Source organism: Rhineura floridana, chromosome 16 (genome assembly GCF_030035675.1).
Source record: "Rhineura floridana isolate rRhiFlo1 chromosome 16, rRhiFlo1.hap2, whole genome shotgun sequence".
Classification (NCBI taxonomy): domain Eukaryota; kingdom Metazoa; phylum Chordata; class Lepidosauria; order Squamata; family Rhineuridae; genus Rhineura; species Rhineura floridana.
The window spans coordinates 31357375-31384524 of NC_084495.1; the positions used below are offsets into that span (position 1 = coordinate 31357375).

Sequence of the window (27150 nt, forward strand, 5' to 3'; positions counted from 1 at the left end):
TCTCCCAGCCCATTCTTCACCAGCAAGCCCTGCTGACTGGGGACCTGATCCTGTATCCACACAGGAGGGAAGCCAAGGGGGGGTAGGGCAGTCCCTGGTAGTTCTTCACAGCCCCATATAATCTTGCCTGGCAATTACATTCATTTCATGGGATGTTGTTAAGAGTTCCTTTTCCCCCAGAGGTATACCTGACATTAGCTAGAAACCAAGGGCACTCTTCAACTAAATTGTTGCAAGGACTATTGCAAGGATTAGTACAAGTGCAACAGGATTTCCATTTCCTCCCTTTCCCCCACCTCCCAAATCCATAGACAAATAAAATTGTGACACATTTGTCTCATTAATCCTTAAAACAACCCTGCAAGGCAGGCCCAACATTGTGATCACCATTGGTCAGATGGAAAGAGGAACTTCCAGTCATTGCTGCCCTGGCATTGCTAAATCAACAACCTCTTTTGGACAATCAAATATTGGCAGATATTACAGAATCAGACTCCGAAGTGTGTTGAGCTTCTGTTTCTTATCAAGAAGTGGGAACCCGACACAGACACAGAAGCAGAGACGGTTTTGTGAGATTTACAGGCCCTGTTTGAAATCAGAGGTTACTCTATGCACCATCATTAAGGACTGTTAATGGTACTTGATAATATTGATGCCACTCTTTATGTAAAGCAATATAATTAGTAATGCTATTACTCCTATACTTCTTTTGTTGCCCTAATTGCATCTTTATAAACATAATTTACTCCAGAGGAATAGAGAGGAGGTGGTGGTGGTGATAGTGGTGTGAGTGTGTGTGTGTTTAGTTGCTGGTCCCCCCCCCCGCAAGTCCACTGAAAGACATCAAGCCGGGATGCAAAAGGTTATTCATGCTTTTTCAGCACCGATGATACAAGCAACTCTGAGGTTTCCTGACCTAAGTAACAAACTCAACACGGAAGGCAATATATCAAACTGACAGTATCACCATGAAAGGAGTGAGAGAGGCGGAGGAATGGAAGAAAAGGCTCAAAATGTGGCTGTTACAGTCACCCATGGTGTTCACCCGGAGCTGTTGATTGATTACCCACCCAGAATCAGCAGAGAGATCTCTACAAGGTTGCATTCCAAGATTGGAATTTAGGCCACATCCACACCAGACATTTGTTCCACTCTAAATAGTCATGGCTTCCCCCAAAGAATCCTGAGAAGTGTAGTTTGTGAAGGGTCCTGAGTGTTGTCAGGAGACTCCTATTCCCTTGACAGAGCTTCAGTGGCCAGAGGGGTTTAACAGTCAGACCCTCTTCCCAGAGATTTCTGGGAATTGTAGCTCTGTGAGGTGCTCCAGGACAGGAAGAAGGTTGTAGTATTCAGCAGGACACCAACACCAACACCAACAGGCATCAGGATTAAAAGCTCCATCAGATAACAAATGCCCTTCGCATAGAACATCCAGCTCCCCCGAGAGAAAGGTTGCACCATAGTCTCCTCCCCGACATGCCAGTTCTCTACAGGCAGATGTGTGTGGCATGAAGCAGCATTCTGCGGTATGACCCCCCCTTCTCCTGTCCAAAGTGGTACGGATGTCCCACTACGGGGCAGATGTCGGTGTGGGGTAGCGTGGTGACAGCCAGTGTGCTGTAGAGGTTAAGGAGTTGGACGAGGGCGTGGGGGACCTAGGTTCAGATCCCCATTCAGCCATAAAGCCCAGTGGCTGTCCTTGGGCCACTTACTATCTCCCAGGCTAACCTACCTCACAGGGTTGTTGTGAGGATAAAATGGGGAGAGCCATGAATGCCACTTTGAGCTCCTTGGAGAAATGATGGGTATAAATGTAATAGTAGCAGCAGTTGCAGCAATAGTCACTACCATCAACCATGTAGCAGAATGCACAGGAGAACTCCCAAATACATCACATCACCACATTTTGGCATAAAGAATTACACATTACCATCAAAAGCGCCCCCCAGACCATAACGCTGTTAAGTCCAGAATTTAAATGTAATGGTAAGAGGGTGCGACGATGATCTTGGAGACCAGGGTTCGAATCCCCACATAGCCGTGAAGCTCACTGGGTGACCTTGGACCAGTCAGCCTAACCTACCTCTGAGGGTTGTTGTGAGGATAAAATTGGGAGGGGGCGAACCGTATGCACAATCTTATTTATTTATTTATTTGATTTATTTATATCCCACCCTTCCTCCCAGCATCTTGAACTCCTTGGAGGAAAAAGTGGGATATAAATGTAATAAATAAACAAATTCCCCTGACAGCATGGCTGCTTACAGCTAAGACACAGGCTGACTACCTCAGCAAGAGCCAAATCACAGAGACAGAGAGAGAGACAGAGAGAGAGAGACAGAGAGACAAGGAGTGTGTGTGTGTGTGTGTGTGTGTGTGTGTGTGTGTGTGTGTGTGTGTGTGTGTGTGTGTGTGTGTGTGTGTGTGTGTGTGTGTGTGTGTGTGTGTGTGTGTGTGTGTGTGTGTGTGTGTGAGAGAGAGAGAGAGAGAGAGAGAGAGAGAGAGAGAGAGAGAGAGAGAGAGAGAGAGAGAGAGAGAGAGAGAGAGAGAGAGAGAGAGAGAGAGAGAGAGAGAGAGAGAATGAGAGAGAGAGATTTGTGACTCTTCCCAGGCAGGCTCTGCAAAGCTGAACGCAGGAAGCTGACTTGTACTGAGTTAGACCACAAGCCCATATAGCTCAGTATTGCCTTTAGCAGGGAGAGGGAACTTTTTTCCAACCCGAAGGCCACATTTCCTTCTGGGCAACCTTCTGGGGGCCGCATGCCCGTGTTGAGTGGAGGCAGCGGCAAAAGTGAGCAGAGCAATGAATAAATATTTTACCTTTGAACAGGAGCGCAATGTCTACACACACCCCTCTCTATCTTCCATCCAGGGTGTGGCTAGGGAGGGTGTGTGGCCTGCGGAGAGTCCCAAGGGGCAGACAGAGAGGTCCAGGGACCATATTTGGCCCCCAGGCCTGAGGCTCCCCATCCCTGCTCAATAGTGCTTGGCAACATCTTTCTAGGATATCAGGCTGAGTTTGTTCTCAGCCCAACCAGAGACGTGGCAGGAATTGAACTGATGACCATCTGCATGCAAAGAGTGTGCTCTACCACTGAGCTATGGCCTCTTCTTTGCCATCTTAGAATCTTCTAAAATACAATCGTTTTGTTGTCAGCAGAATCGCCTTTCCTTTGCCACTTTTCTAATTGGATTAATTTTTTATTGGTTCATCAATCAAGTTTTTCGTTGCAGCTGTTGGTGAGGTGGCAATCCTTCAGCCACCATACGGGGTAATAAAAAGTGGCCTCCACATAACAGCCACATTTGTGCTGGCACTAACTCGGGTGTAGAAGAAAAAAAGAATATTAACATTAACGCATGATGTTTGCATTCCCATTTGCCAGAAGAATGTAAATTTGAACAACAGACTTCACAATGCTAGTGCTGAACTGTAATTCAATTTATCCATGAAACCAATTTCTGTCCTCAGCGCTTTATGTTTTATGGTATGAAACAGAATATTATTTGCTGTAATGTAGTTTATTTAACCTTAACCTGATGCCGTCCAATGGTGGAGGCAGATATGTTCAAAATGTTAATAATAGGGCATGCCACGCTGATTAAAATTTCAATTGTGTTTTCCCTCATCTCCTTTGGAAAGTTAATGAATTAATGAATCTTTAAAGGACAGTCAGGGAAGGTCTTCAAAAGAAGATGCCTTTTTGAGTAAGGAGAGAAAGTGGCAGATTACAACTTAATGACTTCAGAATAATGGTAATTTCCCTATTTTTCTCCACTCGCCTTAGCTCAGCTAATGGCTTCATTAACCACACTCCCCATCGAATAATGGAAGACCGTGTCACATCCATCTTCGTCACATCACAATAAAACCAGTTAAATACAATTCAGCTACCTGCCTGCTGCCTGGTAATTTTGGAAGGCAGAATTAGCAACACAATCAATATAAATTCAAAGTCTATGTATGTGTGTATGTATGCGTGCGTGTGTCTGTGTGGTATTGAAAAACTATTGAATGTTTAACAACACTTCCATGCCAATTAACTACCTGTAGGTTTCAATATGTGCAAAGGGCCTCCACCGATTATTGTTGGAAAGGAAGAGCTTTAAGGCAGTTGTATCCAACCTTTTATTTATTTATTTATTACATTTATACCCCACCTTTCTTTCACGCTAGAAACCCAAGGTGGCTTACATATGGTTCCCAGGCAGTCTCCCATCCAGGCACTGACCAGACCTGACCCTGCTTAGCTTCAACAAGGTGCTGGCCTCATGTGCCTTCAGACCATAGCCTGGGGCCACTCAGAACCCATTTTTAGCCCAAATGTGCATTACTTCCTTCTTTTTTTAACAATATAATTTCATGGTGGTAACACTGCTGTTTTGACCCACCTCAGATCAGGTGGTGGTACTGGCGGCTCCATGCCAGTGAGGCAGTGGAATCTGCTCTGGGTTTTAGTGTTACCTTTAATGGAATTGTCCAGCACCTTGGACAGCTCCTTGAAAGTTTGGACTAAAACCCAAAGCACTTCCACTGCCTTACTGGCATGGAGCCACCAGTACCACCACTGGGTCGTGGCTCAGTAATGCATCTTGGCCCGGTACCATTACTGAAATTCAAAGAGGGACACTGAAGTAAGGCACATCCAGTAGACCTGTTGAAATCTGTCTACTCTGAACATGGCAAACAATCTTCTCGCTGTTCAGGTGAGTTGCTCCCTGGTTATCGACTGCTGTGCAAAAGTTCTGCTGGCTGTAGTTCCACAATATCACAGGCCTCTAATCTTCCCCCTCTTCTACCAGTAGTGCTGAATGGATGCAAGAGGCTGTAGTTTAGTGGGCAGGAGATATGCTTTGCAGGTAGATGATCCCAGGTCCATTATCTGGCATCTCCAGTTAAAGGGACGTGGCGCAGGTGAAGAGAAAGATCTCAACATGAGACCCTTGAGAACCACTGTCACGTCAGCGCAGACCTGTAGCGAAAGACACATTTAACGGATTGCAGGTACAGAACCACCTGCAACAGGGGAAGCCAATGTGGTGCCCTCTAGATGTTGTTGACTCCAGCTCCCATCAGTCCCAACTAGCATGGCCAGTAGAGAGGAATGATGGGAGCTGTAGTCCAGCAACAACTGGAGGACACCATCTTGGCTACCCCTGACCTAGACGTCCCAGTGGTGTCATTCTAACCATGAGTGTTGAAATCATCCATGATTCTGAAAACATCCTCAGTCCCTGGATATCAAACAACATGCCATGTGTCATCATCCCACACCAGTGGCAGGCAACGGTAGGAGCATAGGAAGCTGCTGCCCTACACCGAGTCAGACCGTTGGCCCGTCTTCTTCAATATTGTCTTCACTGACTGGCAGCAGCTCTCCAGAGTTTCAGCCCTGTCTAGAAATGCTGGGGAGTGAACTTGGGTCCTTCTGCATGGCAGAGCTGTGATCCATGAAATTGTGGTGTCCTAGCAAAGGTTCAGCTTCTTTGTGAGGTGCTAGACACATGCCTGCTATTTTTTTTGGCAGCAATCTCATTTATCATTGTGTCTAGTTTGGGCTTGACACCTGAGATGTATATTTTTAGGACCCACCCATTTTTGTGATGTTTGTGATTTTAAGTTGTTTTAAATTGTTTTTAAGGATGTGTTTTAAATTGTTGTAACTGGCCCTAAGACCACAGGGTGAAGGGGGGTATTATTATTATTATTATTATTATTATTATTATTATTATTATTATTATTATTATTATTATTATACACCCCAAAAACCCCAAATCCATATTTGACCAATTATCAACAGGTCATAGATTCATAGAATAGTAGAGTTGGAAGGGGCCTACAAGGCCATCGAGTCCAACCCCCTGCTCAATGGTCAGTTGACAATGCTGGTTGTGCCAGCGGCATGTTGCTTTCACCACAATCTTGTAGCCTTCCAAGATGGCTCATCCCTTAAACACCCAACCGGTCACTTCGTTCCACAGGAAAGGGCCTCCTGGAGATCCCATCTCATCAGAAGATCCGTTCTGTACAACACAGGAATTGGGCCTTTAGTATGGCAGCATCCACACCCTTTGGGACCTCCTTCAATTACATATCAGACAGGCACCATTTTTATTGTCTTTTCAGTGCCTGTTGAAGAACCTTTTTTCCAACAAGCCTTTTAGGTGGCAAATTTTATCCCTAGCTATGATATATATATATGTGTGTGTGTGTGTGTATGATAGTGCTCACCTCTTTTTTGGCTGCCCATGGCAACCATTTTGTGCTAGCACTCACAGCATCTTTTATCAAGGTGGGAGACTAGGATTCAAATGCCCACTCCAGCTTGAAGCTCACTAGGGTGGCCTTGGGTGAGGCTCCACCTTGCAGGGTTGTTGAGAGCATAAGATATAAGAGGGGGAGAACCATATGTGCCACCTTGGGCTCTTTGGAGGAAAGGTGGGATACAAATGTAATAAATAAATAAATGATTCTTACATGACATGGAAATAAATAAATAAGGTATTGAACAACATTCTGCAGAGCTTTGAAGTTTTGACAGAAGATTGTGTTGGTCCTTTTTTAAAAAAGAGAGAGAGAGAGACTAAAAAGTGTGGGACATTTCTTCTAACTGCATCCCCTTTTTGGACACCCCATCCCTTTCTCCAATGAGCTTGTTTCCAGAGCGGAAATTTTTGTTATTTGGGAAAGCGATTGTTTCTTTCAGGAAGAGGCATATCCTTTTCCTTCTTGGCTTAAATTACACACTGGCTCGATTTATGTACAATGCAGGGATCCCCTCAGAATTGGCCTCCTTGGTATGTGAGTGCAACCGCAGGCTTAAAGTCTACTTTTCCTATTAAAGTTTCTTCTGTTTAATTAAAATTGTCTTTAATTAAAATGCAAATATTCCAGGACTTCAACAATAAATTGTTTACACTAGACCGAGAAACGGCTCTCAAAGGCTTTGGAGAAAAAGCCTTTCCATTGCCGGCTGAACATTCAGACTTCACTCTTCACTGGAAATGGGAAGAGATCCTTTTCTCTCCACAGATTGGCTTAATATGTTCTAAACAAATGAAACCAATCCCAGCCTGTATCAAAGATTCATGTGCAGAATATGAAACAATTCCCAATGTTATCTTGCAAATAATTAGAATACTTCAAACTCCTTTGTTATTTCTAACATTTATTTTGTTCTGCTCAACTTAAAAAAACCCTCCAACCCTGGACAAAAATGAGGCCACAATCTGACACCACCACGATACCACTTTAGCAGTCATGGCTTTCCCAAAGAATCCTGGGAACTGTAGTTTGTTATGGATGCTGAGAGTTGTTAAGAGACTCCTCTTCCCCTCGCAGAGCTACAATTCTCAGAGCGGTTTAACCATTGATCCTTCTTCCCAGGGAACTCTGGGAATGCTAGCTCTGTGAGGGGATCAGGGGTCTCCTAACAACTCTCGGCACCCTTAAACTACAGTTCCCAGGATTCTTGGGGGGAGGAAGCTGTGACTGTTTAAGTGGTGTGATAACTGCTTTAACTGCATGGTGCAGATGTGAACGCAGAGGACAGTCCTGTTTGAAGGCCTTTCACTAGTGAAAAGTTAAAGAACTTTCAGAAGGGAGAAAGGTGGTCTTGAAATTAGCACCTGGACAGCAGCGTGAGCAGGCATGAAGGTCTCCTGGTCAACGTTCTCCACTGTAGTGAGTTACATTTCTATTTCAGTTTTAGTAATTATTGCTAAATTTGGATCTCTAAATTAGCAGACACGTGTTTTTTTTCTTTTTGCAGACCTTTGTCCTTTTGTCCTATCTTGGGGGTGATTCACAAGTGCTCCCCTTGCCAGGGTGAGTGGGAGAGTCGCAAATGAGCTGACAGTGTGAGAAAAGTCAATTGGGGAGGCCCTTCCCACTCCATTCCCATTCCTGACCAGGGAATGTTTGCCAGAGAAGGGCTTGTGGGGTTAACTCCGACATGGGGCACAGGAAGCTGCTTCATACTGAATCAAACTGTTGGTCCAGCCAGCTCAATGTTATCAGCACTGACAGGCAGCAGCTCTTTAGGGTTCCAGGTACAGATCTCTCCCAGCCCTACCCGGTGATGCCAGAGACTAACCCTGGGACCTTTTGCATGCAAAGCAAATGCTGTACCACTCAGCTACGGCTGGTGCAAGAGGTGCCGTGGCGCTTTGGATCATTCCACCAAGGCCGCTGGCTGAAGTCATGAAAAGCCATTTCCCCACCATGGCTGCCATACAGAAAGAGCACCTCGGGCTCCCTCAATCCAGCAAAAATGGTGCGCTGTGTAAATCAGTATCATACCCATGTGTGAAAAGCACACAAAAGATTGCACTATCTGTCGATCTGTCTCAATAAGCTATAATTAGTCCTTTTCTTCTGTTTTGTTAAAAAGGGGATACAGCCCTCCAAGATTGCAGATACCCATCTTTCTAAGCCCTCCTAAACCTCGAAACACAACAATTACAAGAAAGTAAACAGCCATAATTGTACACTAAATGCCTTTTTAAAGAGCCAAGCCCTGCGTTTATAAGCTTTAACTCCCACTCGCTGTGACTCTAGAACAAACAGTACATTAGCGAACACGGCAACGAAGGGGAAGGTAAGAGAGAAAGGCCCTACAGCTCTTTTTCCAAGCAAAGGGTTCTTACAATTCCCCCAAAAACTGTGTGAGTATATATCTATGTATATGTGCATATATACGAATGAAATTTAGTGAGCTTAAAACATCATTGCATCTGCAGAAAACAAAGGCCTTGCATAAAAACACAGAAACTAATATTGTAATCCTCTGTAAGTGAATAATGCCTTCTAATTGGCATTCACCAATAAAGGGAGGCGGGAAAGGGAGGAATATAAGGAAACAGGCATTCGCATATTCCTACAACAACCAAGGCAGAGTTCACATTATTTTGGAAGTTAATATGCTTAAAGACCGGTATAAAGGAAAGCACTCTGGATGTGACCTCATTACTTTAAAGTCAAATGTACCTTCTCTCTAGAGCAGCCTTTCCCAACTAGTGGGCCACCAGATGTTGTTGGACCACAACTCCCATCAGCTTCAGCCAGCATTGCCAATGGTCAGGAAAGATGGGAGTTGTAGTCCAACAACACCTGGTGGCCCACTAGTTGGGAAAGGCTGCTCTAGAGGGTCAAACTCAGGATGGCAAGCACACATTTCTACCAGCCTAAAGCACAAGTCCTGCTGTGTACCCTGCTGATTGGTTGGCCTTCTGTGATGTCACTAAGAAACCTCTCTATCTCCTCTCCCCATCGCTTGAGCATTTTTGCCCTTTAACAACATTTTCTTTCTTTCTTTTTTAAAGTAATGAGATGATTGGTGAACCTCCCTTCCCATTTCTCAGCCTCAGATGTCACAAAATGGGGGATGGGGAATTCAGTGATATGGGAGGTGATATTCAGAGGGGTGTGGGTGGCTGCCATTTTAGATTTCCCAGAATGCTCACTCTGAGGGAGGCTGATTTGCCCTTCCTTTTGCCCTCCTCCCTCCAAATTTGGGGCAAACTTTGAGCTAGGGATGGAAGGGTCAGTTTCGGGTCTCTCAGGTTCTTAATTTCAGTTTTCCACACTTCTGCAGCAATTTGCAATCTTTTTTTAAAAAAAACCTCATGAAAATTCACCATCATTTCAGTGTACATTTCTCCTAATAAACACAGTTTGTAGGCAGTTTTGAATAATACACACATTTTGCAAGCAATTTCCCCTAACATTTTCTATTCACTAATATATTCCTTTTTATGCATACTTTTCCCTAAGACGCATTTTTGTGAACACTGGTTGGACGAAGAACTGTATCACAAAATCCAGATAAGTGTAAATTTCCAAGGAAATATGCTTGTGTTTTGTTCTCACGTTGTTTCAGAAAGTGCACATTTGATAGATTCAACTTGAAATGAGAACTGAATCGAAATTGTTACCCATCCCGACTTCAGGCATAATGAAGGTATGGGGGCAGCACAAAATGAACATTCATGCAACACTTTTAAAGATATGAAGAGGGGCGGGTGAGGCATTCATTGCAGTTGCTGCTCTGCACGCCTGCCTTTTCAGTTGCATAGCACGAAGGAAGTCCAGCTCATCCCACAACTGAGGGGCACATTGCAAAAAATCTCTTTGCATATCACGCCTGTCGTCGCCCAAGCTCTTTGCACCTGGGGTCTGCACTCCCGAAGTAAAAGAGCAACTAAAAGTTTCACAACTGTTTCAAACCACTCTGGCTTCCTCTTCCCCCTGGGACAGGTGGCCATGGGGGGAACGCCTGCCATAAAGTGCATAGCTATTTTTGTCCTGCATTCATTTTTTTTTTTTTTTTTGCAAGCCTCAAATGAGTATCAGGATGCGCTGTGTCCGCATCCCCGGAGATCAAAGAGACTCAATCAAACCCCAGAGCTCTCATGCACTCAGCACGATGAGGAAGTGAGTGCTGCACAAAGTCAGTTGCAAAGTCAAATAAAATCTGAATTTGCCAATGGAGATGCAGACACTATTAAATCTGCTTTAGTCCCACCATGATGTGGTAGCAATGAGCTGGTGAACTGTAGTGATAAAGACACAGAGGCTGCAAGATGAGATATCCCAATGAGGGAGGGGGCTTTTCGGTTGTGCCTCCCTGCTCACAGAATGCTCTCCCCAGTGAGGTCCGCCTGGCACAATCATTAATATCTTTTCGGCACCACGTAAAAAATTATATCTTCCCCTGGCATTTGATGGACTATAATGATTTAGCTGTCTATGGATAGGGTGTTTTTTTGGCTGCTGTTTTATTGGTTTTGCTTTATGGGTTTACTTACTTACTTACTTTATTAGATTTATATCCCTCTTTTCCTCCCAGTAGGAGCCCAGGGCGGCAAACAAAAGTGCTAAAAACACTCCAAAACATCATAAAAACAGACTTTAAAATGTATTACAACATAACATCCTTAAGAACATATTAAAACAAAACATCTTTAAAAACATGGTTTTTTAAAAAAGCTTTAAAAACATCTTTTTTAAAAAAAAAAAGCTTTAAAAACGTATTAAAAAGGAATTCCAAACCAGATGCAGATTGGGATATGGTATCTACTTAAAAAGCTTGTTGAAAGAGGAAGGTCTTCAGCAGATGCTGAAAAGATAGCAGAGATGGCGCCTGCATAATATTCAAAGGGAGGGAATTCCAAAGGGTAGGTGCCACAACATTAAAGGTCCGCTTCCTATGTTGTGCGGAATGGACCTCCTGATAAGATTGTATCTGCAGGAGGCCCTCACCTGCAGAGTGCAGTGATCGACTGGGGATATAAGGGATAAGATGGTCTTTCAGGTATCCTGGTCCCAAGCTGTATAGGGCTTTGTACACCAAAACCAGAACCTTGAAGTTAGCCCGGTTAATTGTATGTTTTTTATTGTAAAGCATTGTTCATTTCTATGCTATGCTTTATGCTTTGAAATTATGTAAGTCATTCGAAGTCTCCCTGTGTGTCAGATGATTATTATCATTACCATCGTCATCACCCCCCCTCCAGCCATCAGCTCCTTAGACAGCCTCAGGCAAGGCTCAGCCTCTGTGTCTGTCTGTAACATGGGCATTAACACCAGCCAACCTTATAGGGCAACACTACTAAGCATGTTTAAGATTGCAGCCTTAATTTATACAGCCTTAAGAACACACCAACACATAACGTAAGCCAACAGAAGCTATCATTTCCAAACAAGGGTTCCTGATTCTCATGCCAAATTATTTCTCTACCCTGCCTCTGCTGGTCCAGAAAGTGCTCTCTTTTTCTTCGGAACCTTTGTTTTAACGCACAGGAGGATATACGCAAATTTAAATTGTTTAATAAAAATGTGTGCAAATTATTTGGTCAAAGGCACATAGGAAGCTGCCTTATATCGAGTCCATCTAGCTTAGTACTGTCTACACTGACTGGCAGGGGCTCTCCCGGGTTCCAGATACGAATCTTTCTCAGCCCTACCTGGAGATGCCGGGGATTGAACCTGGGACCTTCTGCATGCAAGGCAGATGCTTCACCACGCAGCTGCAGCCCTTACCCTATACAACTCATATGTCCAAGATGCTTTTAACTGGGCACCGCTTAGTGAAAGTAACATTTCATACCCAAAATCCAATTAACAATGGCTATTAATGGCACAAGTTTACTCTCTCTCACGGAGGCCAATGAATATCGCCCAGTGCATTCAACTGAACTCTACCTTGTTTAACTGGAAATTACACATTTTGCTCAGACAAATAATATAAGCCTGATCAAGCTCTCCATGATTACCTCCTTTACTAAGAGAGATGGCAGAAATGTTGTCACCAAGGAGTTTGGCTGCTGAGCTAATGCCATCATCACCGGGAACTTTGACCTGATCTTTCTTGGTGATCTACTCACCCTCCAATTGCTAAACACAGTTTAGCTGGGCCAATTACCAAGACAAGAAGCAGACTTACAGTGGAGTCGCCATCCACAGATCACTTTAAGGACTCTGGGTCATGCACTGATAAACTTCTCTCTATGCCTGTTCTGGTCAGTTTTAGCCACTGCTGAACAGTTTCCCTTAAAGGCACGAACAAGGAATTCTGTGCTTCTGTGAATTTTTAATTATGTTTAAAACACACACACAAACCTGTGCTGCTTGAGCCAAAGCAACTAGAGGAATGTGGCTTTTTTGTTATTTAATTTTCCTGCTGCACAGCAGCATCTGTAAAGGTGGGCACAGCATAAGGTGGGCATTACAAAGCAATCACACAACAAGATGGACTTTAAAAAAAAAGTGTTGCTGTGCATGTCTGAATGTTGGCAATTCCCTGAGTCTTTTGCAATGCAATAGCTAGATGCAAAAGAGGACAGGGCTCGTGCATCTTTAGGCCTCTACAGAAGAGGGAATTTCAGCAGAGGCAGCTTCTCATGCAAGGTGCACAAACCCTCTTTTGCATCTAGCCACCCTAATTTGCAAACTGGACAGATTGTTAAAGGCTGTATTCAGCTAAGTCCTACTCTGAGCAGAAGACACATTGAAAGTAATGGACCTAACTTAGTCACGTTTATAAACTTCACTGGGTCTACTCTTAGTAGGACTAGCATTACATACCACCCTAAATTCTGATTAACCCTATGAACAATATGGACAGAGTGATTCTGTACCTTCCCCCCATAATGCTACAATCCCATTTCCACCTATGAAGCTGTCAGTAGATCTGGGGCGAGGAAGCACTTTAAGTGACACATACGATTAACTCATTAAATTCAGTGCCAGAAGATGTGGTGATAGCTACTAGCTTAGCTGACATTTTTAAATGATAGTTGGAATAGAACCTCCATATACAGGGGAACTCTATTTTTAAATTCCAGGTACATGTCCCCCTTATGTGCTTCCCACAGGCAGTGGTGGCTGGTGATCATTAGGACTGGTGGAAGGCAGGGAGATCAATAGTCCGTGAAGCTAGAGCCAATGGCAGGCAGAGCTCTCCTTCTCCCTGCGGAGTTGCACAAGGGGCAACGCTGGAAATAAGGAGGAGAAAGCTGACAGCCAGTGCCACCCTCTGGGCTGACTGCAAGTTAGCAGGCAGGCAGGTGAGGGCTGACTGAGGACAGACTGAAGTTAGTGGGGCACTGCAACACACACACACATATTGGTCAACCAGATGTCTCCAGGAAGTCCACATGCACAGTGTGAGAGCAACATAGCTCGCCTAAGTTTCATAACTGAGGCCTCCTTCTCCCTAGAACTCCATAGCCAGCTGTTGCGAAGATCAGAACCAGCTTTTAACTTGATAGTTAATCCTGCCTAGCCTGAATCTCATGGACAAATATGCAGAGGACCAAATAAATAAATAAATAAGCAAGCAAGCCTATCCTCACAGATGCCAAGGGATGGGTGGTGGTGATGGTGTTGGTGGTGAGGAATACATTATGAAGAAACGAAGGGCTTTGCGTTGATGTCCTTCTTAACGAGATAGAAAGTGGCAGATGTAAAATATTTCATTCAGCCAACAATCTCTTTTTTTATAATATGAATAACCTCCTCAAACAGATTTAATCCTTTACTGAATCAGATTATGAGAGGCAGACAAAATCACAACTTTATTCAATATGCCATTTTATCCAGTGTGACTAATGCATTATTTGTGTGAAGTTAAAGTGGAGCTTTGAAGGAAAGGGTGGGGAATACTCTATGAAATATATCAAACACTCTCTTTTATATAATCTTAACAGACAGATCCCATTAGGATTCTGTTATACATAGCTGTTGGTTAAAATCATTGACCAGTATCCTCATAAATTAATCAGCTGAGGCAACGCTGCCTCGGCTGTCAACGTTTACTCCTAATCTACATTTAAAATTCATGTTGGCTTCCTAAGCCCCTCCTCCCAATAAATTTATCAGTCCTCCCCCTTTTATTGAAAATTATGAAAACCAGACTCTACCGAAACCCTAGCACCGGGGTAAAGAACCTTTATTCAGCCTGAGGGCCACATTCCCTTCTGGACCACCTTCCAAGGGCCACATGCCAGTGGTGGGTCGGGCCAAAGGCGAAAGTAGGTGGAGCAATGCATGAAAAATTCACCTTTGTACAGCAGCCTACTTCACTCTCGCAAGTCCACCTGTGTCCTCCATCCAGGCAAGCAGGAAGCATTATCAGTGTTCAAGGTGCACATTCAGCCAGGCAAAAACACTCCAGGAATGTGCAAATCAGGGCTGGTGAGGGGTGTGGCTCAGGTGGGGTGTGTGGCCTGGAAAGAGTCTCCCGAGGGACAGATAGGGAGGCCTGGAAGGTCACATTTGGTCCCCGGCCCTGATATTCCTCATCCCTGCTCTAGCACACTCCTGTCCATTTCCTGAATACATTGATCAACATATTTGAATAACTTGAGATCATTAACCGAACAGGTACCATTATCACACTACTAGCAATTAGAGATATGAAGGCCTGGGGGGGGGGGGCGGAGAGAGAAAGAAAAATTTGGAAAAAAACTTTGGATAAGTTTGGATGAGTACGAATTTTGAAGGATGTCTGTGTTTCAGTTCTCATATTGTTTCGGGAAAGTGCGGATTTGATTGATTCGGCTTTAAATGCAAACTGAATTGAATCCCATCCCTACGTGGAGGTGATCCTTATTTGCAAGAGAGCAAGGGGGATGGGGATCCTGTGGCCCTCCAGATGTCCTTTTCGTTGGCCGTTCATGATTATTTTTGCTCATGGTGGCATGCAGGCGGTTATATGCAATTCTACTTTCAACACTGTTTATGCCTGGAAAAGCATTTGGGTGGACATCCTGCTTTGCTTCCAATAACTGCACCACTAATGCACTATTACTGTGTTAACGACATGTTGCAGAATATAACCACAAAAAAGACCGGACTGAAGGGGCCTTACATCTCCCACTATCCCTGACCATTGGCCATGGTGGCTGGGGCTGATGGACTACACAAGGGTTGCAGAACTCCAGGTTTTGCTGGCCTACACCTTCCATCATCCCTGACCATTGTACATGCTGGCTAAGACTGATGGTAGCTAGAGTCTAACAACAGCCAAAGGGCCACAGGTCCCCCACCACTGGGCTACTTGCATGCTTGTTCCTCCTGCACTGTGAAGTGGTACAATCCAAGGAGGGCTGTATCGTTTGTTTGTTGCTGAACACGTGTAGGCTCTTGGCTTCTGTACACAACGAGCCCATTGAAGTGGGCAGTTCAGCCAAGCCACACATATTCATTCAGATGTTTGTTTGACCAGGATCCAAAGTAATCATTTCTAGAGCAAGTTATGCACATTTGGGAAGCGTGCACACTGGGGCAGTGTGGCTCCCAAACTTCTTTCCCCCATGGACCATTTGAAATTCGCTGAAAGTCTTGGTAGACCACTTAATGATTTTCCTTCCTGTTATAGCAATTGTAATATGCTGTGCTAGATGATTTTTAACTGTATTTTTTTAATAAAATGTTTATTAAAGTTTACTGTAACAACATAATCCTGTAGACCCCTCAAACTACAGGGTCGACCATACAACATTAACATTAAACATAAACGGAGTACATTTCGCCAAATCAAGCATCTCTTCAACTACAACTTGCTTATTTCCTCAGTCAATGCTTTGTCTTAGGAAATATTATGAATTTGGAAATAAAAGCTCCAGGCTTTTGGCTAGTGCATAACAAAAACAGAGGTCTCGTAATTTCATAGCAGGTATAAAAACAGAACAAGGGATGATCCGTGATACGCATAATATCAGCGAACCCTTTGCACTATACATCAGATAACCCTGCAGATGAGCAAATTAAAGAGTATTTACAAGGGGCTAACCTATAATCTTTGTCAGCCAGCCATAGACAAATGCTAGTCAGCCCAATCTCCGAAGGGGAGGTTATTGAGGGCATTAAGAAACTGTATGTTTTTTACAGACAGCCGCAGGCCACCTGAATGAAGCTCACGGACCACCAGTGGTCTGTGGATCACAGTTTGGGAACTCCTGTACTAGGGAATAAGCTTAATTGAGCTCAGTGGAACTTCCTTCAACTTAAGATTGACCTTAAAGAAAGTCTGGCTGCTGCATCAGCCCAAAGGCCTATCTAGTCCCGCATTCTGTCCTCACAGTGGCCAACCAGATGCCTATAAAATGCACGTCAGCTCCTGAGAGCAGCAGTACTCTCCCCTCTTGAGATTTCCATTCAGAGGTCTACTGTCTCTGACTATGGAGGTAGGCCATAGCCATCTTGGTTCTCCAGCATGCGCTTCATGTATCTCTCTACTTAAGGTTGTTAAATCATTGTAAGCTGTCTGAAGTGGACTTCAAATCCTTACTGACAAGGAATTTGTTTTTCTCTTTTCCTCCTCCTTTCATGTCCCCCTTTTATCTCTAGATATCTACATTAGTCCGTAGATAATCAGGGTCAGAGAGCCTATGGCCAAGAGACACTAGAACAACTCTTTTGATTACTAAGCACCATTACCCAGCTGTCTTTGAATAGTAAAAGCTTTCAAGTTGGTGTGTGGGTGGGTGTTTTAAACCCCTTTCTGGACAGTGTAGTGAACTGAAAACGATAAGAGATTTTTACAGAAAACCTTGATTGAACAGGCTGAAGGTTATAGCATGCAACACGGGTGGGGAATGTTTTCCAGCCTGAGGGCCGCATTCCCTTCAGGGCAACCTTCCAGGGGCCACTTACCAATGGTGGGTGGGGCCAGGGGCAAAAGCAGATGGAGCAAAGGATGCCTTTGTACAGTAGGTTACTGTGCACACATTCACACAACCCTCTGTATCCTCTATCTTGGTCTGACATTTTTCACCCCTGCTATATGGGTACTGATTAGTGCAATGTCATGTTACCAAGCCAATAGGCAAGGTGCCATATCTCGGAGGCCAAAAGAGGAAAAAGCGTATTTCAAAAGTTGCTAAGTGCTCTCCATTTATTATCTAAATCTGGTTAATCTAACTCCATAACACACACACACACACACAGAGGGGGGGGGGCTAGAACAGGGTTACAGAACCTATGGAGCTTCAGATGTTGCTGAATTCTAAGTTCCATCAGCCCCAGCCAGCATGGCCAATGGTCAGGGATGATGGGAGTTGTAGTTTGGTAACATCTGGGGGGGCCAAAGGATTCCCCACTGTGCTTTAGCATGTCAGGCTCACATGTTCCCATTTCCTCCTCTTACACAGGCAGGAGGAGGGCTTCAGAAGTTTTTTCTTTCACTTTTAGTTAACTGTGATCTGTCCCACCATCTGGTACAACAAACTGTGGTTAATTCCAACTCTGGTCAGTTTCAAAAGAGGCAAATTCAAGCCATGGGGTAGGAAACTGGCTTGTTTAAACCAGGGGTGTCCTTGACTGCAGTCTCAGGGTTTTTTTTACTTTTTGGGGAGGAGAGTCCCAGCAGGATCCCTATGTCTCCAGCATTTTATGAGCCACTCAGTATGGGGAGTTTGTTAGCCACTGAGAAGAGTCTTCTAACATGCTTTCTTGTTCTTTCCTGCTGAATGGAGCCAATTGGAGTGAAAGGAGGTGAGTTAACCACTGAGAAGACTCTTCTCAGTACCTAACACTCTCCCCTTTGATGCGTATTGGCTCCTAGGGATGTCTGTTGTTGTGAGAGAAGGCATTAACAAAGACCTCAGTCTCTCAACCCAGCAGCAAAAAAGGGGGGAGTGGCTTTGACTATAATGAAGGGACCCCGCACTTCTGAATTTGCCACTACACTCCTGGTTTAAACTAAGCATAGTTAATGTTCACCACAATTCCAGGTTATGCCTTCTGAAGCAAATGAGACAATCTAGTCCAATATTCTCTCCAAGTGGTTCTGCAAGGCAGGGATCACTGGTGCTCACTGGGTCTGGGAGGGCGGAAGGCAGGGAGCCCAACAGTTGCTGGAGCCAGAGCCAATGGCAGGCAGAGTCAACTACCTCTGGTTTTGTCCGCATCCTTCTGCCTGCTGAGTTCTGCAAAGTCAACTCTGAGACTGAGGAAGAGGAGGAGGAGGCTGACAGCCAGTGTCACCCCCTGGAAGACTTATAAGGAAGACAGGGGGCTGGCTGAGAGCCAACTGAGGTTGGTGGGGCACTGCCCCATCCGCCCTCATGGATCAGCCTCCCATACTGCAGGGTCATAGTTACAGGTCTTTTCCAGTCCTGATCTAGAGACCTTATGCATGCAAAGCATGAGCTTAGCTCTAAGGGCACATGCTTTGCACATGACAGCACATAAGGCCATCCCCTGCAATCCTGCACTAAAGAACATGCATATACCCAAATCCCGTTGATTTCCATGGGGATCACATATGCACACTGCAGCCAATATTTACATAAATCTGTCCAAAAATTCTGGATTCTTTTCTTTCCATTGCTTGATGGCTCGATTTTTTGTAGTTTGTTTTTCTTCCTTCTTGATTTCTCTCTTTCTCTAAAAGCCATAACATTGTTAGATCACACATTTGCAAAACAGCTCAGGGTTTTTTTCCGCTTCGTTCCTCGACTTTGTCATTTTGACTTGTCAGCTGCATGGGGCAAGGCTGTATGTTTTGTAAATACCAGGATCCACTCTGGTTTAACATTCTTTGCAATCTCATGTAAGACTCAGGAAGAATTTAGTATGTTATGGTATAATCAATTGTCAAGCTCATTCCACCCTCCCAATCCTCAACCCGGACCGTTGTTTTTTTTGTCCTTAGACTTGGCTGCTTATTTTGACAGGCCTTAATCCCTCAACCACATACCAGGAGCTTGGCAAGTAATTTCTTTACATTGCAAAGAAAGGAAAAAAACTAGAGGGGCACAGAAATTGATTCTAAATTATTTCTTTGGAGATGTCCACAATACAAATCCCCAAAATAAACACACTTTAAACTTTTTAAGAGGCAACAGTAGGGAAAGGTGATAGGATTTATTTTGTTAATGTATATTTCATTCAATATTTCATTTTCATTCAACTCCTATCAACTCCATTTCACCGTTGTAGCATCAGCTTAGCACAGAAACTAGAGATGGAAGGATCTGTCAAATTCAGTTCTCTCAGTTTCTCATTTTTCCAATCTCAAATCATCTCTGCAGCAATTTGCAATTTTTTAAAAAAAATATATTGAAAATTCTTCAGCATTTTAGCAGAAACTTCTCCTAATAAACCATTTTTGCCAATTTTTGCAAGCAATTTCTCCTAATATAGAGCATTTTTGTATGTTATTTTCACTAATATAGTCACTTTTATGCACACTTTCACCTAATATATGCGTTCTTGTAAATACTGATTGCTTTGAATTAGCGTAGAGTTTGAAAGGCTGGCTGTTTTTCGATTCTCATATTGTTTCGGAGAGTGCAAATTTGATCAATTCAGCTTTAAATGTGAACTGAGACAGCTTTCTCTGTGGCGGCCCCCTCGCTCTGGAACTCCCTCCCAATAGATCTTCGTCATGCCCCTTCCCTGGATATATTTCGCCGGGGCCTGAAGACTTGGCTGTTTAATCAGGCCTTTGCAACCTTTGAGACCTCTAAGGTGAATCAGCCTTGAACTAAAATGTTGATAAATCTATCATACTGTAAACTTTGTATTGTACTGTACTGACTATATTTATTATTGTATTTTATCGTGTTTTATTGTTTGCCGCCTAGAGCGGCCATTGGCCAGATAGGCGGCTTATAAATTAAAGTTTATTATTATTTATTATAACTCAATCAAATTTCTCCCCCCTCCTTAACAGTAACTGAAAAGGCATCTCAGAGCAGTACATTTGGGGGAGGGGGCAGAAAGAGGGGAGGGACCACGCCAAAAGTGTGCAGAGCCTGAGATCAAAAACTGTTCACCTTTGTTTGGCAAGGATTCCCCACTCTCAGTTGAGGAAATTGGCTTGACTAAATGATCTGGTGGGTGTCAGACTGCCGGTTTTGCATTCACGCATGGGGGGGGGGATTGTAGAGAAAGATGGGGCGTGAAAGAGACCTGGCCTACAGATGGTCCGTTCTCAGCTCTGTCGGCCACAGGGCGACCTCTGACCTTTCTATTTACGTTACAATTTCGTGAGTTTAAGCTTTCTGTATAAATGCCTGCGTTTCCCCCCCAGTCTGATGTAATTGGGCTACTGTTGATACCTAAGGTAGATCAACCTCTCTTTTAAACAAATATATAAATAAACACCTCTGAAGCGTCCTCCTTTTTTCTTTCTTTTATTCTCTTTCAAGGTGCAACCTGCTTAGTTTTAACACGGGGGGGGGCCCTTGTTGTGGCATGTGGCCTGCTGATCCTTAACCTGGTGGGAAGGCCAGCAATAGGGGCATTGCTAAGCACTTGGAAGGACTTGGAGCACAGGACCGTGGCATACATTTGCGTAAAAGTAGCGTGTGCTTTATTTATAGGGCTAAATGACCTTGGGGGAATTAAGATGGTGCGTGCCTGGGGGTCTCACCCACACTGCAGTTTGCAATCCACCCAGTGCCCTCCATGCAAAGTTTTTTTTTCAAAAAGAGGGGGGCTGAGAAATAGAACATCTGGGGCCTGGGGCCAAAGCCTCATGACTCAAGCCCCCTTGGCCACCTCTTAACAATGCCCCCAAAGGCTTTGTTTTGGGGTAATTGTACCTAGGATTGTGGTATAACACATAAGGAGGTCACAGACATTGTCTCAGCAACCCTTCCATGGAAGAGCATCTGCCTGACATGTAGAATGTCCCAGGTTCAATCCCCAGCATCTTCAGGTAGGGCTGGGAGGGAACCCTGTCTCAAACCCAGGATAGTCACTGCCAGTCAGCATAGACCATGGTCTCTCAAAGAGGTCAGTATTTACCCCCTAGGGTCGATGGGACTGTGCAGGGAAGTATATAAAGACCTAGAGGTTGAATGGTGGTTGAAAGGGGCCTAGGGGTGGAAAATAAATGTATGAGGAATAGTGCAAAAGTGTTCATTAGGAACAATGAGCCTCAGAAATAAAGGGCATGGGGCATGTACAGAGTGCACCTCCCTTGCAAGTGAGAAACCTCTGTATTTAATAACATTATTGCATAATAATAATAATAATAAAATTTTATTTCTAGGCCGCCTATCTGGCCGAATTAACGGCCACTCTAGGCGGCGTACATAGACTAAAATATAACATAGAGTAAAATATAACATATAATACAAAACAAAACCCCAGTAGTCTATAGACATCCCGAGCAGCAGGTTCACGCACACATACACACACACGGTCTCTGGCCCCTTCAGCAGTTGCTGCTTTTGTAGCTGGAGAGGAACAGGGCCCCACCCTTCCAGGCCAGGTGGAAATTAGCAGAAATGCAGGGGGCAGGTCTTGCAGAAACTCACACAGGTAGATGGTCTCTGGCCCCTTCAGCAGTTGCTGCTTTTGTAGCTGGAGAGAGACAGGGCCCCGCCCTTCCAGGCTCACACAGGTAGATAATACAACAGTATCCTCTTGCCATGCTGCTTTAGTGCTAAAAAATTGTATAGTTTTTGTTATTATTTTCATTTGATTACAATATTATTATTATTATTATTATTATTATTATAATCCCGCCCTTCCTCCTAGAAGGAGCCCATGGTGGCAAACAAAAACAGTAAAAACACTCTAAAGCATCGTAAAGACTTTAAAACATATTAAACCAAAACATCTTTAAAAACATAATAAAACAAAACATCTTTAAAAATATCTTTTTAAAAGTTTTAAAAGCATCTAAAAAAGCAATTCCAGCACAGACACAGTCTGGGATAAGATCTCTACTTAAAAGGGTTGTTGAAAGAGGATGGTCTTCAGTAGGTAAGATAACAGAGAAGGTGGCTGTCTAATATTTCAGGGGAGGGAATTCCAATGGAGAGGTGTCACAACGCTAAAGGTCCGCTTCCTGTGTTGTGCAGAATGGACCTCCTGATAAGATGGTATCTGCAGGCGGCCCTCACCTTTTGCACTTTCTGAAACAATGTAATAACCAAAACACAGCCATCCTTCCAAATTCGAACTCATCTGAATTTTGTGATATAGTTCTCCAGCCAACCAAAGTTTACACAAAACACACATATTCAGGGAAAGTGTGCATTAAAAGTGAATATATTCGTGAAACTAACATACAAAAATGCATTAGATGAGGAGAAATTGCTTGCAAAAATGTGTACATTAGTCAAAACTGCATATAAACAATGTGTTTATTAGGGGAAATTGACACTAAAATGATGAAGAATTTTCACACAGATTTTTTTTAAAAAAATCACAAAATGCTGCAGAAACGTAGAGGGCAGAATTTAATATTGGAAAGATGAGAAAACGAGAGAACCTAAATTGACAGATCCTTCCATCCCTACTTCCTGGTTAACGCTGCCTGCTCCCCCTCATTCTTCATCTCAAACCATAATTAAATCTCACCCTGTAAGCATCTTAGGGCAGGGGTCTGCCTTATTTTGATAATGCTGCAACGTACCATGTGGGTAGCATAAAACAAAGTTGGAAAATGTGAGGCTGCCCAGATGCTGCTGGACTTCAGCTCCCATCATCCCAGACCATTGGCCATGCTGGCTGGGGCTGATAGGAGTTGGGAGTCCAACATCATCTGGAGAGCCATAGCGGCTTCCCATCCCTGGTATGAATAATTGGTAGCAATCATAAATAAGTTGATATAAAGTCTTGAGTTAATATAAGGCCTTGTGGTCGTTTGTGTATGCTATTTTCTGAGAAAGCCAGTAGTGAGTAGAATGTTGATCTTGCTTGGAGGGAGACTTGGGTTCAGGGGTGTATTGATGTATTTATTCAACACTATTAGTGCCATATTATCTCATGCGGCTGCTGTTTGTTTCCTTCTTTGTATAATATTGATATGTTTTATCATTTTATTGTTTTAATATTTTATAGTGCTGGTCTTTGACCATAATAATAAATGATTGATTGATTGATTGATTGATTGATTGATTGATTGATTGATTGACTGAGTTGTCCAGGGTCATGGGGGTGGTTGTAGACCCCTTTCTTTTTGGGGAGCAGGGTCCTAGCGGGATTCCTATATACAAGCCAATCATAATGAAAGGGAAGCATGTTAGCCCCTGAGAAGACTATCCTCACTTGACTAGCAACATGCTTCCTTGTCCTTTCGTGCCGAGTGGAGGCAGTCAGAATGAAAGGAAGTGAGTTAACCATGGAGAAGACTCTTCTCAGTAACTAACACATGCCTCCCCTTTCATTCTGATTGGCTCCTAGGGTAAGTGAGAAGTGAGATTCATGAGAAAGTACCTTGGTGTCCCAAACACTAGCCCAACACTTGATCTCATTTCAGCATTCTTAAAATCAAAAGCTTTCTGGCACCATTTAGCCCAGATAGATAGATAGATAGATAGATAGATAGATAGATAGATAGATAGATAGATAGATAGATAGATAGATAGATAGATAGATAGATAGATAGATAGATAGATAGATAGATAGATATTTGGGGGAGCCTATGCACACAGCAGTTTTAATCTAGTTCTATCATTCTGTAGTTGCAGAAGAGACAATAAATCCTGGGATATGACTATCATGGAGGGATCTTCACTTCTGAATTTGCCACTACACTACTGCTTGGGTTCAAATTCCCGGTTAACCACAATGTGCCTTAGAGGGCCTTGGAGCAGTCATTATATCTTAGCCTAATATACCAACTATTACGGATGTTGTGAAGATAAAATCAAACAACCCAGTTAAGTGCCAACCTCACTTCCTTGGGTGGGAAACAAATGTAACAAATACATAGACAGACACATGTTTTTACTTTGGGTTCATTTGCTTATATCAGGGAAGAACCATGAGATATAAGCACCTATCAATATAGCTGTTGGTCTTCCACTCCAAACATGACTTATTGTTATATTTAAATCGTGCCATCAATATATGTGGCACTTTCCAGAGCAACAATAGCATACCCCAAACTCCAGCTCTCTGCCACAGATTACAATATACATTTCCACCAAACCATATGTATATAGTTTCCTATAATTCTCTGTACTGATCTTCCCATTTTCTTGATTTATTTGTGTGCATAACATAAACTGAGGTGAACACATTGCGGAACCTCACCGTGGGCAATGGCCACTGGTTTTTATCCCAGGGTTACAAATCCCCTCTTTCAGATTACTGTTGAAGTGGGTTGCTACTATGTCCTAATGCAGGTGTGGGAACCTTTGACCCTCCCAATGTTGCTGAACTACAACTCCCATCTTCCTTGCCCTTTGGCCATGCTTGCTAGGACTGATGGGAGTTGTAATTCTGCAACATCTGGAGGGCCAAAAATTCCCCACATCTTTCTGCTCCTAAAACATGGGTGCTTATCTCTAGCGAATTACCTACTGCTCCTCCTTAGAGGTAGTTTGCTAATGCACCACAGAACTGTGTGAATTGATCACTTTCAGTCACAGGCTTATGCGTGCTTACTTGGTAGTAAGTTCCATTGAAGTCAGTGGGGCTTGCAAAGCTGCAAAGTTCTGAATGGATTACCTATTGCCTCCAGGTTTAAAACGCAGAATTCCTCCTTATATAGAATTTCATCCACCTTTGAGAGGCAAGCATGTTCCTTCTGCAGCTAGTTAATTAGCAATGGACATGGCAGAGATATGAGTACTATGCATTTGCAATGCACAGGGTGGACAAAAAGCAAGTTTTTAAAAATGTGTCACGGCGTACATTAAATTACACGTGAATGTGGTTTGGCTGGGGTGTGGGTCGTTCAGTGTGTACCTATGCCAGCAAATTCTTCTCGCCCAAAGAAAAGAATTTTGTGGACACCAACCCAAATCCACACAGACCCCACTGAGTCTATGTGTACACTATGTGTACTCCATGCAGACCCAAGCCCACTGAATCGGTGTATTTGCTTATGGTAGCACACCAAAACAAAGAATTTATGGAGATACCCTGTGCTGAGGAACGCATGCGATTAGAAGGGACAAACTCTCAAAAGAGCCCCTCTAATAGAGAGCATTAGATTTCCCTTTTAAAACAGTAATATTTTGATAAAGGAAGCTAATGGTGACCAGGGAGCAAGAGGAAATATTTTACTACTTGTCTACCTCCCTAAGCCAAGCAAAACCTCAAAAAAACCAAAGAAAGACGTATCAACGGTTTCCTTTTTTCTCAGATGCATCATTTCAACATTCACCATACTGATCAGTTGAAAATACATCACCATAGCCAGTGTTGGATTCTACAAACATTGCAACACATCTGGTTTTTCAAATGACACCTTCATGCTCAGTTGTAACGGCTTCTATTAAATTAATGATGTTACCCACACCATAAATTAGGCAAATTGTATGCAAATACTGTTTGAGTAGCAATACAACGGTTATCAGCTGTCTGCAAAAATAAATTAGTTTGGCAGGGTAAAGATACTGTGGAGCAGCATATTTAATTGAGCACTAATTTTATTGTGATTATTACTTTTAAGTAACAACGGCATGGTTATTAAGTGACATAATGTGATGGTTTACACAGAGCTGATAAAACACTTCACAAGATCCACAATGCCTGCTTGCAGATTCATACAGATACTGAGTAATTTATGGTCCCAAGGACTGATTCTCAATGGCTGTAAAAATAAAGTAAAATAAATAAAAATGTGACAGGTATTTGGGAATGTCAAGCTAGGCAGCTAAAGTATCTTTGGCAAAGTGACAGTGATTAGCTTAATATACTATCATTATTATTATTCAACACGCTTTGCTTAACATGACAACAAATTAGTGCTCTCTCTCTCTTTCTCTGCAAAACACATTATATTTTTGCCTACATCTCCAAAGTATTTGCAGTTCAGGCTTGCAAAATGCAATTCTTTTTAAACTTTCCATGCCCCGTTAGTCTGTGTTAAAGGGACATAATCTGGTTACTGGTGATTTTATTACTATTATTATTAGTCCCAATTTTACAGAAAAATACAAATTCTAACTTGTTAGCTTGGCAAAGTAAAACATAAAACCAGTCCAGGCATTGGCAAATCATACTCAAATATTTATAGGCAACAAAGCATCCATGTTTTCCAAGTTAAATACAGAATCAAATCACAACTTTTCTGCTAATTCTGCACTACCAATGCCACCCGTAACATTTTTTTTAAAACAAACCCAAAAGTCAAGCTCTATTACTATTATTGTTTGTAGCAAGTTCACATTAAAAATAATAATAAACAAACAACACACAGGATCCCTTTCCAAAACAGATCACTCTTATTTGCAAATCACAACACATTTGGAATTCAAGAAGCCCATGGACCTCGTCGAGGTGTTTCCAAGACTTTTAAGTTAAAATCAGAAGAAATCTGGCGGTGACTGGGAGGAAAGGAAAAACCTCACACTTCATTTGTAGAGGGGGGGGAGGGAGGAGAGACAACTGCAGACAGTTTTCGAAAGAGGGAAAGGCAGAAACCTTGCAACTGCCATCCTAAACTGCACGTTGAAGAAAGCCACAAGCAAGGCAATGTATAGATCCTGGAGTCTGCGTTTGTATGCGAAGGGATGTTCTTGGATACCCCCCCTCCATTTTTTGTTGGTATTGCTTTGGTTCCTAAGACACACACACACCCATGCAACTTAACCCGCGGGTTCAAGAAAGCATGGGTGCCGTGCCGATGCCTATTTGGGAGCACGAGACAAAAATAAATAGAAAGTGCATGAACACCCCCGCCCCCCCCCAAATATAAACCAGGGATCGGATTGAGTTACGGG

The 27150-nt window shown here is 43.2% G+C and overlaps 1 protein-coding gene across 3 annotated transcripts in view; it reads right to left on the reverse strand.

The window, feature by feature from the left end:
• AFF2 (ALF transcription elongation factor 2) overlaps nucleotides 1-27150 on the reverse strand; it is a 446876-nt gene that overhangs the window by 418923 nt on the left and 803 nt on the right. The window lies entirely within an intron of this gene.